This window comes from Heterocephalus glaber, unplaced genomic scaffold, assembly GCF_053883595.1.
Source record: "Heterocephalus glaber isolate CG9 unplaced genomic scaffold, H.glaber_assembly_v1.0 deba00001472, whole genome shotgun sequence".
In the NCBI taxonomy this organism is placed as follows: domain Eukaryota; kingdom Metazoa; phylum Chordata; class Mammalia; order Rodentia; family Bathyergidae; genus Heterocephalus; species Heterocephalus glaber.
Genome location: NW_028258315.1, coordinates 4,298,611 through 4,313,612, shown reverse-complemented (window position 1 = coordinate 4,313,612; position 15,002 = coordinate 4,298,611). Strand labels below are relative to the sequence as shown.

The following is a 15,002-nucleotide window of genomic DNA, read 5'->3' as shown; positions in this document are numbered from 1 at the left end:
GACCCTTCCCTGCACTGATTAGGGGAGGTGGATAGTGACCCGGATTGTGAGAAGCTGGGGCAGGAGGTCTTGGGGGGTGGATTCTGGATCACTGGTTTGCATGGGAAAGGAGAGGTAGGATCTGAGTCCTTTGTTATCTCTAGGAATTGGTTAAATCAGGGAGGGGCAGTCCAGTGGCAGCGTGGCTCCAGGATGTTAAAACATCAAATACAGAAACTGGAATGCAGGGCTATCAGACATTCTTATGCCTGTGAACTCCTGCTCTGTGGAGGGGTCTGAGTTTATCTCCTGCTGGAGACACAGAGAAAACCCAAACTGTGGTGCATCTGTGTGCTTCATGCAACAAAATCTTCCATCAGAAACAAGGCTCCAAAGAGGTATAAACATTGCTTTTTCTTATGTGAATGGGTGATACTTTCCCATGGTCCATAAAATCAGAGTGATTTTAAAGGTTTCAGCAGAAAGTATCTCTCCATTCCTGTCCCCTACCTAGCACCCACCAACATTGATTATTTTCTAGTATAGTCATCAATCATATACATAATATATATTATATATGTTCAGTAAAGCTAAGCATTTCTAAGATATGATGTGCTATGCATCATCTATCTAGATGTGCTGTGCATCTATCTAGATAGATATCTAGAAGCATTCTGTATATGCATTTCATCAATAGATAATGTGCTCAAACTTGATAACTTTTATTTCTAATCAAAAGGTCTGGATGGTTTCAGGGCTTGGTTGATGCATAGCACCTCATATTTTAGAAATGTTCAATTTTATTGAATTTCCAGGTAAAGCTAGACTTGCTGTTATTTGCTCCTGTTTGGGGGGTCGGAGTGAGGATAGGGCAGTGGGAGGCGGTACAGGATGGGGAGTCTGCTGCAGGCTACTTCTTGGTGGTACATACGGTGAATTTGGGAGCAGATTTCGCTCCTGTGGACACACTTAGGTTAAGAAATCTTGAGGAAGATGTCCAAGTGTCATAATGGCTTCCCGTTATTTATTTACACTAGAAACAACTGACGCAGGAGCCACAATGCTTAGAAATCATGGCTGGCCAGTACCTTCGCTTTCCCTGCAATTGGGAAAAGTCAAGTAATAACCTAAAGCTGCCTCTGTCAATGTAGAAATTGGAATTCATTGGATTAACAGCCCTGGAAATATCGCTGGTACTGAGTCTTTGGAGGTTTCATGGAAGACATTTCCACACACCCAAAACTTAATAAACTAGCAGTGTAAAAGGTGATCACGTATACTGTGCATTTCTCATTTTTCTGTGGGCAAGTGCAAAGTTGACCTAGACAAGCAGTGAATGTATTGGACACCCCTGAGTTGAACAAAGAGACAATACGGATGACTTCTCCAATGGGAATGGGAGCTGTGACACCTCCCTCTCCTGTCGGCAGTTGTGTCTGAACTGTTCAGATGGGGGATGTGAAGGAGGACCCTTCTCAGTCCTGAAGCAGCCTTGCTCAGCAGGGAGATGCTTCCCCAGGAGCTCCACGTTAGTGGGAGGATGAGCACTTGGGTCTCCATGCTTTACCCATGCCATGTCCTCTGGGATGGAACGAGTGTGACTGTCTGCTGGATCAGACACTAAATGCTGGTTGGGTGGCCAAGCTTTCTTCTCTCACAGATGGTGTTTGATGGGCAAAGCGACTGTGGCTGACCTCCCTCCCCCCAGATAGAGTCTTTCCTGTGCACGTAGACAGGTCTTTCATTCAAATCTTGGGACCCATTCTTCCTGTTCAAAGAGAATTTGTACATCTCATTTCTAAACAACTGAATGTTAAGCTTTGGCGTGTAACTCAAGTGCTAGTCATTTATTATTCTAATCTTTTATTATTATTTTATTTTCTCTTTTGAACAGATTCTGTTTGCACATAGTACAAAATTCAAACGTGCAAAATGTTGCTCATTGGAAATCAAATCCTACCTACCTCTGTTTCTGAGTCATCTAGCCCCTTTATTTAGGGACAAGGATTATTACTAGTTTCCTGGGTAAAACTCCAGAAACATAATTTTTGAAAATGTAGAATACTCTTTCGTGTACCTGTTTTTTCACTTAGCGAATTGGTTGGAGATTATTTATGAAGCTCTCTGATTCTTTTCTCTCTCTTTCTCTTTTTTTAACCTAAGTGTATTAATTTAGCTAAGCTAATTTTTTTATTTCCTCATGAAAATCTTGTTTCTTTTTATCCATAACCAGTAACATATTTAAAAATATCAGTCCACTAACTCACAATTCATTGAAGAAATGCTGAGTGCCCACTGCATGCTAGATGCTGTTATGTGTGCTAGGGAGGTCACAATGAACACCCGAGCTGACTTCTAGCAGGCGAGGGGAGGGTGGTGGTGGAAATAGACAAGTAGGTAGACTGTGTATGTAGAATATTTGAGGGTGAACTGGAGAACCTGGAGAAAAATAAGCAGGAGTATAGAGTTTGAGGGTGGTTGTTGCAATTATCAGTATGGTGAGCAGGCACTTCACCCGGGGAGGCAATATTTGGACAAAGATCAATAGGTAAGGGAGGAAGCCATGTGGCTGCCTGGGGATGGCCGCACGAGGGCCTGAAGTCCACCCTAAGGCTTTGGCTTTATTCTGAATGAGATGGGACCCACTAGAGGACTTTGTCCAGAGGAATAACGGGAGAAGAGATGTAGGAGGATCGCTGTGGCTGCTGGGTGGAGAACAGATTTGAGGGTTGAGGTGGGAGCGGGGACACAAGTGTCTTCATCCATTTGGGCTGCTACCACAAAATGCCTCAAACAGGGTCACTTTAAACAACTGAAATTTACTGTGCATAGCTCATGAGGCTGGGAAGCCCAAGATCAAAGGTATCAGCAGATTTGATGTCTGGTGAGGGACCATTCCTCATGGATGGCAACTTTTATGTATCACAGAAGAGACAAAAGCCTCTGTGAAGCTTCTTTTGTAAGGGAACTAATCCTCTTCACAAGGGTGGTAACATCAGGAATTTTAAGCTGTGTTTGGTTGGGCATGGATTTAAAAAAGTAGACTCATGGGTGACTATAAGATTCATGGTATGAGCACTGAATCCTTCCATTTGCTTTAACTACAATGCCAGAAGGGAAGCAGCTTTCAAAAGGCAGAGTAGAAATTCTGCTTTGCTTGTGTTACATTTGAGATGACTGTTATTATTAATTACCGCTGGGGTTTGGAGTTCAGAAGAAAGCAAATATGAAGGTGGAGGTTTGAGAGGAACCATAACTAAAGAGAAAATATGTAAAGGTAGGAGGCTGGACTTGCTCACCGTGAGAGAGGGAACAGATAGAAAAGACTTCTGAAGACTGAGCCCTGAGACTCGAACATAAGAGATACCAGCGCGGGAGTGTGAAAAGAACGTGAACTTGTTACACAGTAGAAGCTGACTGATACATGGGCTCACTTTCTTCATATACAAAGAACTCCTACAAAGAAGTGATCCAAATTCCCAAGGAATTTTTTTGATTCACACAAAAAAGAAGGAGAAAAGCCAGGGAGTAAGAGGAAAGCCAAGGGAATGTGGAGTCCTGGAAGCTGCAAGCTGAATGAAAGAAGTGTTTGAAGGAGCAGAAAATCAATGGGTCAGTTGCTGCTGATAATAACGTACAGTGAAGATGGAGGAGAAAACATTGGATCTGAGCTCAGTTGAAGTCACCATTGACCTTGGTGAGAGCATTGTTGGTGTAATGATGAGGGGAAAGACATGCTTGGAATGAAAGACACATAGTAACAATTCTCCTTCCTGCTCTTTCAATCATCTGCCCCTTTCTTAGAATCTCTCACCTCACCTAGGCAGTTACTGTTAGTAATTTTTGATTCATAGAATAAGAATTTTTATGCAAAATAAGCATAACATGAGAATATACATTCTTATCCTTCACTGTTTAACATAAGTCAGCACACTATACACACTTCTCTTTATCTAGCTATTTTACTGTAAGTTATTCTGAGATCTTTTATCTATCTGTTCTTTAAAAGCTTCCTTATCCTTGGTTGATATCTACACAATGCTTCACTGAGGATATACCTGACCAGTCTGCTGTTGATGGACACATGAGCTGTTTCAAATGTTTTATTATTGCTTGATTGTTCCAACAATATTTTGGTGAATGGTCTTTTCACAATAAAGATGTAGGCATATCTGTAGAAAAATAACCTCCAAAGTGGATTTCTGTGTCAAAGAATAGATTACTAAATTTTATAATATAGTAGACATTGCCAAATTGCCTTTAAGAGGGGTCATGTATGGTTAGTATGGTTAGGTCTGTGTGGATAGAAAGTAAGATTCTTTCAAATATTTCACCATTGCAAAATAAGAAAATGCTACACCTAAATATACAAAATTTCTCATGAGTGAGAATGTATTTGTAAAGCCCCTTATTGATTTTTAGGGATTCTTTCAAAAAGATAAGTAGGAACTCTATATATGAAGGAAGTGAACCCTTGTATCAGCCAGTATTTGCTGTGTAACACATGCTCCAAATTTGATGGCTGAACAGCTGTTTGTTTATAGCTCCCAGCTTTGTGGGCACAGTGTGTGGACTTAAATGAACTGGTGGATCTGCTGTCTGGGGCCGTGTTTGGCAGATCTTGGCTGGGTTCCCTGAGGGGCAGCCTCGTGGACAGGGCTACCACAGTGGTTCATCCTTTCTGCCCCATGTGATCTCTCATCCTCTTTCTGGCTAGCCTAGGTTTTTTCCACAAGGCAACTCATGTTTCCAAGAGCGGTTAAAGGACAAATTCCATGTACATGTGCTTTCCAAGTCTCTGTTTGCATCTCTTTTGTTACCACCTCATTGGCTTGATCAAATCACCTGGCCAAGTCCAGCATCAGTGTGGTAGGACCTTACCCACGAGCATGGATTCAGGGAGATAAGAATGAACTGGAGCCATTCTTACAATCAACCCATGACAGCCCACCAAGGCCCAATCCATTGTAATTATTTTGAGTTACTGCTCTCTTTCCCTTTACTGGGCAAGCAAGACACTGTGCCAGGACTGGAGCTCATCACAAGAGTCGCAGCTCTGGAATGTGTGCTTCTCCCCAGGAAGCTGCTGTCTTCGGAAGGGAGACAATGCTGACAATGGTACCATAGCCTGTGGGTGCTACGTGTAAGGCAACCACAGATCTTTATTTTCCAAAGGATTTTGCTTATTTTTTCCACTCAAAAGGAGCCTAATGGCCAGGTATCCCTCCAGCATTCCACAAGCCCATCAGAGCAGGTTTGTTCTTTGCTGATTTCAGCTCTAATGTGCTTCAGTGGAAACACACACCAAGCAGGACTTGCAGAAATGCATGGAATAGTGGGTGCTTGCATTGAACACTCTACAGTGACTTGAAATTTGGACTCATTGAAAATAATGTTCTTCACCCTTATCCCCCATGCAATTTATTTATTTTTGTTTCATGGGTGGAGTTGACTTGACTGAGTCAGCTCCAGAGCCTACTGACTTAGAGAGAAAAGTCTACGATAAAATCCATGAAATCAGTCCTTTGAGAGTTTAGGCAGAGAGTTTAGGTGACTGTGACTTTGTGGCTCCTGAGGCAGGGCTACTGCTGCGATGTGACTGTTGTCGTCCACTTCTAGGCCTGGAAACCCAGGGAGGCCCTTGACAGAGAACCGGAAGAGAGGAGAAAGAAAAGGGGCTTTTGAACACAGCCTGTATTTCAAGGCACTGAGAAGAGAGACGCATAAGGTGCTGTCTCAGTCCTGAACAGGCTTCAGTTAAGCTAAAAAATCCCTACAAAAGCCTAGTGCGAAGGAGGAAGAGGGGTTGGAGGAAATAGAGAAGGGATACATGTAACTTCAGTAAAATCAGGACAGTGAGAAGTTGTACAAATGAGAGCTACCGGGAGGGGCATTTAGAGGGTTGCTTTAGCCGTTGTGCGAAGTCTCTATTTCGGTATCTGCTTAGCCTCACAATAACTCTAAACTCACAGCCTGAGCATTTCATCTGCTCCTCCCTGTGGGGCAAGATCCACCAGCCTGTGTGGACCTCATCTGTGTGTCTGGTCTGCACTCCAAGCCCAGATCGAAACGTTCGAGCTCCGCTCCTTTGGTGTGTGATGGGCATCCAGAGAGCCAGGCAACTTGAGAGTTCCAGGACTCCTGGCCCCTCGGACCTGATGAGGTGGGATCGGGGCCCCAGTGTGTCTTGCTCACCACCCTCCTTCCAGCCCCTGGAGAGATGCCTCACCGACTAGGGACACCGAGCAGCCATGTGTTGGGCAAGCATGTCACTTGGCCTGAGCAGCTTAACACCTCCCAAGGCACCTGCAGTGTCCCTGAGAAGTCTTCATTTTCTCTGGGACTCTGGTCCAACCTGATCTTCAGCAGTCCCTGGGGGTTTTTACCTCTGCTCACCAGAAAGAATTTCCCACACATCAGAGAGAAAACAAGAAAGAACATCAAGCAAGTGCCCCATCCACCCTGTGGGTCCTGCCAATCTGTGAAAGGAGCATCACTGACCTGGGCCCTTGAGGTTCAGAAGGTCCCAGGTTGTCCAGGGGGTTGCAGCAGGTGCTCCTCCTCACCCTCGGGCTTCGAGCCCACACGCCAGGACTGCCTGGCTCTGCTCTAGACTCTGCCACACTGGCTCACGGGGATGGTTGGATGTCAGGACACCAGGCTTGGCTTGCTGGGGCACCTGGGCACCCAATGAGTGGCCTTTCCTCAGTGCATCTTGTTCTGAGTGGAGCCCTGACCCCTGCCTTTCCCCTGCCAGGCCCTTTCCAACCTCAGGGTGTACAGAACTAATGCCCTGTCATCTACAGCATTGCTGAGAGAGGAAGCCTGATGTTGGGACACTTGCTACGTAGTCCAGATTGACCTGGAACTCACTATGTAGTCCAGTGTCTTAGGTACTTTGTTATTGCTTGGACAAAATACTCGCTACCCACAAGTTAAAGGAAGAAAGATTTATTTTACCTCACAGTTTGTAAAGGTTTCAGTCCATAGTCGTCTGGCTCCAAGGCAGGGTGGCCTGGCAGAGGGGATCACTGAGGAGAAACAGTCTGTGGCAGGGCAGGCAGGAAGCAGAGCAGCCTTCCTTCTGCCTTCCCTTTTTATTTCATCCAGACTACAAGCCTATTAGTTGGTGCCACCCATACCCAGGCTGCATTTTCCATCTTCAGTAAAACTGTCACCCCCAGCCAGAACTATGCTAAATGAATCAGTGGACTAACCCACTATCACACACTCATGATTGAGTATCACACACCTATGATCCAGTCCCTCCCACCATGAGCACATGAGGCTTTGGGGGAACATCTGGATAAGCCATAACACCCAGGCTAGCCACACGCTCCCGATCCTCCTGCCTCAGTCTCCCATCTTACTTTGAGTTTTGTTTCCTCTGCAACCTCTACCCTCTATCTGTGTGTATGTATGTATATCTCCCTTTTTTCCTCTCTCTCACATACATAATCACACATATACACATGCAGCTTATCCACCCTTCTGTGTGGTCAACTCTGTCCCAGTGAAGTAGAAGCCAGCTTTGGAGATTAATTGACTGGAACACCCATGGGAAGTTCTGTTTTCACCAGTCATTCATTAACATCTCATGGGCTAGATAAGACTTTGTCCTGTGTACTCTGCTGTCTTCATGATAATTGATTTGAAACGCTGACACTGAGCAGTGGCTAGCTTATGTTGGTTGAGGGGGATGTGAGGGGTGACTGCCAATCTTTCTGGAGCCTGGCTTTCTCCCTTCTCTACACAGTTCCTAAACCTGCTCTTAGAAACCCTAATTCACTACTTTCACTCTTTCCTGATTGTCTTAACTAAAATGAGTTCCAGTACTGTTTTACTGTTCTTTATTGTGAATAATTGTTACAATAATATTTTAGTAATGAGTAGTTATTACTATGATATTTTCTCTTATATGTATATATTAGTGTCACCGTTGCTGTGATAAATTACAAAGGCAACAGTAATGCACAGAGGTTGTAAAGTCTTTGAAGTTAGATTGACCTGATACAAATCCTGGCTACACCACTAAACAGCCCTGTAACTCTGAGCCACTCACATGACCTTTATGAGCCAATGAAATGGCCTCAATTTACTTAATCCAAACTGAGGATAACAATACTTATCAGTGTTGTCATGAGAATTAAAAGAAATAAATAAAGCTCAACAAAGTGTGGAGAAAATGTGGTCCACAAATGATAGATTCTGTTATTAGATTTCTATTTTTGGCAGTGTGCATTGGAGTTTTGTCTGGTACAACTTATATTTTGTGTACTTAAAAATGAAGCAAGCTGTTCATATTTAAAAATACAATTTGTTTCTACGTGAGAATGACAAGGATTAGAACAATCCACAGTTCACGTATCTGAGCTGGTTTCAGAGGGCAGCTGAAAAGCTGGGCCCCAGAATAGTCTCTGTTTGTGGCTGGGACACACCCTGTTCCCCAAGGACAGCTGGGCCTTGCTGGTGACCCTGAGCTGGGGGGATCCTTGGGCAGACTTAGCTCTTTGTGGCTGAGGAAGATGAAAACACTCAGCAGGTATCTGAGCAACGAACCCAAGGAACAGGGCCGAGCGGAACAGTGAAAGAGTGGCTGGTGAAGGCAAGTTCATTCTGAGCTTAACCAGCTGCGGTGCATCGTGGTTCAGACTCCCGGAAGAAGGCCCCCGGCACGCCTGCACTTGCAGCTCCGTTGGTAGGTGCTGGCTGTGTCACTCACTCGTCTGGGACGGTGCGCGAGAGGCTGCCTGACCCTCGAGTCCTCCCTGCCCGGCACTCATGCTCTCACCCCCAGGCCCCTGTTTCCTTTTGTCTCTGGGAAACCTGCAGGAACACTGCGCTTCCTTGAAGGCACCAAAGCCGAGGAAAGCAGAAAGAATCACCCCTTCCCCGAAGGCTGAAAGCTCTGCTCCCACGGGAAGCTCAGAGCAGAGGGCAGAATCTCCAACGGGGGGACTTGGGGAAGGTGGGCATTTGAAGCCATGAGAAAGGGCAGTGCCTTGCCACTCCCAGAAGGGCCCCTGAGCTGCAGTGCTGAGACAGGCCCTGAGCGTCTGAGCCAGCTGTGACGAATTGCTAGGATCCGGCTCGGGACTGAGCGGACTTGTGGGAAACCAGTTTCCTCCACGATGGCACCTGCCCACAGGAAAGCAGCGCACGAGAAAGCCCTCGCTGCTCGCCACACCACTCGGAGCGGAGCGCAGCTTCCTCAGGGCTTCAGGGGCCACTGATGCTTTAGCGGATATCTAGCCACCCTAGGGCTGCAGTCCTGACCTCACGAGCCCTCCACTCCTGGGCCCTCTTCCTCCTCTCTTCCTTCCCTGGCGGTTTGCTGTAGTGAAAAGCACTGGGCTCTGGAGTTGTGCGTTTACATCCACATTCCGGCCCACCTTGGCTCATTCTTCCCCCAGGTGCTGTGGGTGTAGGGCAGCTGCTCTGGGCGGGGACCTGCGGTTATGCTGGGAGGCAGAAGGGCGCCCTGGTCCCGAGGGACCTTACTGTGTAGCTAACACACACCGAGGTATTTGTTCACAGCTGGGACACACACCACAGAAGAGCTGATGTGACCGAGGGCCTTCGGGGCTTTCCTGAGTGCATGATCCTTGAGCTGAATTGTAGAGAGGGACAAGTGAGAGGTAGGGTGCCCTGAAGAGAGAGGAGAGCACGTGCAAAGGCCCCAAGGCAAGGAAGAGCTCCATCCTGGGTATGACTAGCACCCCCACAAAAGTGTTCAAGAAGAATGACTTAAAGGAAATGAACAGCGAGCAAGGGCTGCCTCGGCCAGTGCTGGGATACGGTAACCTCTTTTCCCAAGGCCCACGAATGCTCACCTTCTTATTATTTAGGCCCTCGCACAGTTTGCCATCCTCACGGGGTGAGTGCTCTGAAATCCAGGTGATTTCGCTTCCTGCCTTCACACAGCATGCAAAACCCAAGCAACTGTAGGATTTCACAGCTATAGGTCTCAGTGAACTTTAACAACTCACGTGGCCTGGGTTAATTATTCAAGTGGACAAATTACTGTGGGAAGTGTGGGTTTACCGGCAAAATAGGAGCTCATGGGAATAGCGTTTGGTATAAGAGGCGGGAACTGCTGCCCCAAATGATCGACTGGGTCAGTCCTGACTCTCGCTCTATCTCCAGGGCCACACTCTTTGCAGGCCCCAGGAGTGATCTCCTTTCGTCCCTCCTGCACCAGGAGGAGGCACACGGCTAGCTGTGGCTTCTGGGCCAGACCACGTGGCTCTCACCCTGATTCCAGCTCTGCCAAGATTCCCGCAGTGTTTGCATCCGATGGTTGTGATGAAGCATGCTTCTGAGCGGCCGTGAAGCAATTCTGTCCAGTGTGGAGTGCAGGACATTGAACTCTGGAGGTCCGGAGAGGGAGCCCAGACTCAAGGAGGATGTGCACACACGGCGATGTCCCCCTGGTGACTGGAGCAGCTTCTTGGGGCCCTCTGCCCCCTTCCCTCGCACCCTAGCAGGGCCCTGGCTGTCTCCCAGGACCCCACTGTCCTTGCACCCCTTTCCAGGCAGGCTGCTCATTTCCTGCAGCCCCGTGCTGTGAGCTTGGCCATTACCCCTGCAGACCACAGCGCAGCGCTCTCCCTGGGCAAAGGCTGCCAATTCCGAGGCTCGCGCTGCTCCTCCACGCGCCCCCTGCTGGTCCTCCTGGGCCCTGGTGTCGCCCTCGCCCTCGCCCTCGCCATCCACAGGTCTGCGGACAGTGGGCTCTCAGCTCCTCGCTCTCTTACCCTCAGGGACGTTGTTTTCTGCTGGTCTGGGCCACCCACTCCCACGCCACACCCAGGACTCCGGGAGGAAAGTGCGCAGCCTCCAAGGTAAGAAAACCAAACTCGGCGCCCTCAGGCTGCAGCGTCCTGCTCCTTCTAGCTCACTTCCTTACTGACCCTAACTGCGCCCACACCGGCCTGCAGCCATGGGTTACGTGTGTATATAAAGAGGCCCTGGCTTACCGTGCTTCAGCTTGGGACTTTACTTCACAGTGAGGCAAAGGTGAGGCGCATCCAGTAGAAACTGCCGTTGGGATTTTGAACTTGGATCCCTTCCCAGGCTGGTGCTTCCCCACCACAGTTCTGGGCAGGATGGTGAGCTGCAGGCCCCTGTCAGCCTCGTGATCACCGGGGTACCAACGAGCACCCAGTGGGCTGTGCTGCTCAGCTGGGGCGTGGTGGGTTAGCTGTGGTGTGTTTACACCAGTAGTTGATTTATACCAGTTTCAACTTGCCGTGGATTTCCTGGGACATAACCCATTGTAAGTCAAGAACTTTTGTACATGTACCATGTGCACTTACCTCCCTAGCCATATTGAAGTGTGTAAATTAGTGGCACCAAGTACATTCGCAGTGCTGTGCAACCATTGCTACCATGCAACCCTTCTTCATCTTTCTGAGCGGGAACCCTGTGCCCATTACACAGCCATTCCCTCTCCTTCCCAGGCCCTGGCAGCCACCATTGTGCTCTCTGTCCCTGTGGGCTTGACCGCTCTAGGGACTTCATTTAATAGAAGGGTAAAGTATTTGACTGTACACACTCAAACACACTGTCACACAGATATATGCAGACACACACAGACCCAGAACACTTTCACATGCAGACACACAGATGCACACGTACACACTCAGCAGGTGCGTCACTGGGATCTGGGTCTCCAATTCAGGAAAATCCCCAGGCAGGGGCCCAGGGGTGTTCCTGCTGTTCCCAGATGGGGGGGCGGGTGGCCCCAGGGATGGGGTGGGGGTGAGCCTGGTCTCTGGTCTCAGCCAGAGGAGTTCAGGCGAGCTCAGTCCATGGCATGGAGACCCGAAGAAGGCATGGGCTGTCCCTCACTGGGAGTGGGGGAAGCAGGCGAGAGTCAGTTTCACAGCAGTCCATGGAATACAAGATGATGGCAGGCTTGGCTCCCTCCCTGGAGGAGGAGGCCTGCAGGAGTGGCCTTGCCCACAGAACGGGCAGATGCCCCACGGCCAGGGAAGGCCTCGGCAGGGCAGAGCAATTCAGATGCCCTTTCCATCCCGGCCCTGTTCTCTTCCCGGATATCCTTCATGTATCCTCTGCCCTTCAGGTCTCAGTTCTCTGATCTGTTCTTTTCATTCTTACATAAGCTACCAACAGCTACAGCACTGAGCTATAATTTGCTGAGACTTTAAATCCCTCTTGTGACCTCTCAAAACCAGCCCAGAAAAATACGGTTTCTAAGGAAAAATAGTGTTCTTGGGATTCAAACTGAAGATGGTAGAATAAACTACAGTAGAAAGCCTCTCTTTTGACTCTATAAATTTATCTTTCCAAAATTTTAAGGCTAAAGTAAATAAAAACTTGAATGACACATGAAGGGAACTAAACTGGCAATGCATTATAGGGACTTTGATTTTAATGCTAGAGATGAGATCAAAGTTTTAGGAATACCTAGAACTCAGCTATTTCATGAGGCCTGGAATCAGCAAAGTGTTACTCTGTACATGAATTGAGACTAGGAAAACTCTGTCCATGAATTATAATATGACCAGGATACAGATCTCTGGCCCTGGCCTGTGGATGGAGATAAAATCAGTTGTGAGAAACTGGAAGCCATAACTTCTCCTGAATGTTGATGTGTAGCTAGAATGCTTACAACTACCTGTGCAGGGTCGAAATCCCTAACAGAAGACTATTCTGGTCCTGGAATAGTTCCAGAGCCACCGGGCAAACATTCCCACAGGAAGTTTTCAGCAACCCAGGGTATATATAAAACCTTTGCAACAGAGGTTCCTCTGGAGATGACCTCACAGACAGAAATTACAAGGCAGATAAGGAATTTTGATCAAACATTGGTACAGTACTACTGACTAGGCGGCACAGCAAGTGAGGAAACAAGTGCATATAAGGAACAGTGGAGAACAGAGAAATCTGAACGTAACTTTTAAACAAGGAAGGAATAGGGTATATAAAGCAAGAATAGGATTTTATTTTTAAAAAGAAAAAAAGCATTGACTTGCAAACTAGCCAAATAGAAATTCTGTAAAAGGAAACCGGTCATTGAAACAATCTTAAATAGAAAAGTTGAGCAATAGCTTATGCTAAGCTGAAGATAGAATGATTAACCGGAAGGGATGACTGAAGAAACTGTCCAGAAGAGAGCACACTTGTGATAAGAGAGATAAAGTACAGAAATGTAGACAAAAGATATGGAGGATAGAATGGGAAGCCCAACATAGCTATCTACAAGAGTTCTAGGAAATAAAAACAGAGATAAATACCCAAAGAGAAAAAAATAGTAGGCAGTAAGGAGATAGAGCTTTCTCAAATGGAACAAATGGGAAGGGGTTCAAGAGACAGATGGGGGGAGATCGGAGGAAGGGGAAGGGAAGGGGAATGAGAAAAGGAACGAAGATGTGTTACGTACAGGCACTAACTCCACACAAGGAATGGAAACATTATGTCCATGGACTAATAAAAAATGCACTTTAACACTAAAAAAGGAGAAAGATAAATGGGAGGTCCAATGTTCAAATTGAAAACAGCCGAGATTTTAGAGCTAAAGACAGAAACTAAATTCCATGAAATAACCTAACAAACAACACAGGTGCATTTACGGAAAGCCAAAGAAAACAAAATATCTTAAACACTACTGAAGAAAAAATTACTGAGAAAAATTGCTAAGAAAAATGACAAATTCTTCATAAGCAGTGATAAATGTCAGAACAAAACAAAACAATATCTTCAAAGTGATAAAGGAGAATACTTGAAAACCTAGACTTCCATAACTAGTTAGTATCATCCAAGAAAGAGGGTAAAAATAATGTGTTGTAGATGATTAAAATCTAAGAGATCAGACTAAAGATCTCTTGCTCAAAGAACTACTAAAGGAAGTAATTTATCAAGAAGTGAACAACCCAATTGATCTGCTGGTAGATTTATCTAAAATTGGCTCTTAGAAGTTTAATTTTAACTCATTCTGGAAGGAAAGTTAAAAAAATAGTGAAGTCAACGAAAGTAGAAAGGAGTTATATGTCCTTGTTGTTTTGATGACTAAGATAAGCATTAATTAGCTTTTGTTTTATTTAAAAGGTAAGTTATAAAAATGAGAAATGTGGTAACCATAAAAGAATAGAGATTAAATGTTTAACTTTGAATATTATAGAATATGGGAATAAAGATGACTTGATCCAATACAAGGCAGAAAAGAAGAACAAAAGAAGAAAAGAAAAAAGTCATGGTAAATCAAAACTATAAAAGAAGATGACAAAATGAGTCTAAATATATCAATAATACAGTAAATATAAGTGGGTTAAACTCATCTGACTCAATTAGAAACTCTTAAGTTAAATTAAAAAAAATTTCAATGTTTGCCAGAAACACTCCTAAAACTCAACAATCCAAAAAGGCTATTATTGACTAAATAAAGGGTGATATACCAAAATTAATACCTAACAAATAGACTATAATAAGAGCATCAGTGGGATTAAAAGGTCATTAATTAATGATCAAAGAAACAATAAGATGTTGTAAAAGTGGTGAATTTGTATACCTGTAAAACATAGCCTAAAAGTATATACAACGAAAAATAGATAGAATTACTGTACAAGGGGGAATCAACAATCTCCAAATGATGCTGGAAGTTTTAATGAATGTGTCAGTTACCGTCTTTCTTACTTTCTAACGGAACTTCATTCAGAGGGATTAAGAGAACAAATTGTTCCAGCAAGGCCTTGGGCTGGCATTTAGAGTCCTCCATAGATTTTCAGCGACACATTCTTCTAGGGTTATGCATGGCAAGAGTGTTTCCCAAGTGAACCTGTTTTACATGGATTGTCTTGATCCTTTTTCTTGAATCACCAGGACAGAACAAGGAGAGAAAGACAGAGGTGTGCTCAGAGATCTCAGATGTCTTCCACTGGTACCATGTCTTTCACTTGAGAGCGTGAAAATGCCAGGTTAGGGTTACTTAAGCAGCTTTGGGGAGGAGTTAGAGGGCAGATGTCTACGACTCTGAGAGGTTAATTGATGCAGCCGAGAGC

The 15,002-nt window shown here is 45.7% G+C and overlaps 1 long non-coding RNA gene across 1 annotated transcript; it reads right to left on the bottom strand.

Annotated features, from left to right (window-relative positions):
- Positions 1–585: 585 nt before the first annotated feature.
- Positions 586–10,987, bottom strand: LOC106009627 (uncharacterized). Its single transcript, XR_001183663.3, has 4 exons — positions 9,813–10,987; positions 9,481–9,589; positions 6,940–7,010; positions 586–5,619 (listed from the first exon to the last, which is right to left on the bottom strand). It is a non-coding gene; the product is annotated as an uncharacterized LOC106009627 (long non-coding RNA).
- Positions 10,988–15,002: the final 4,015 nt, after the last annotated feature.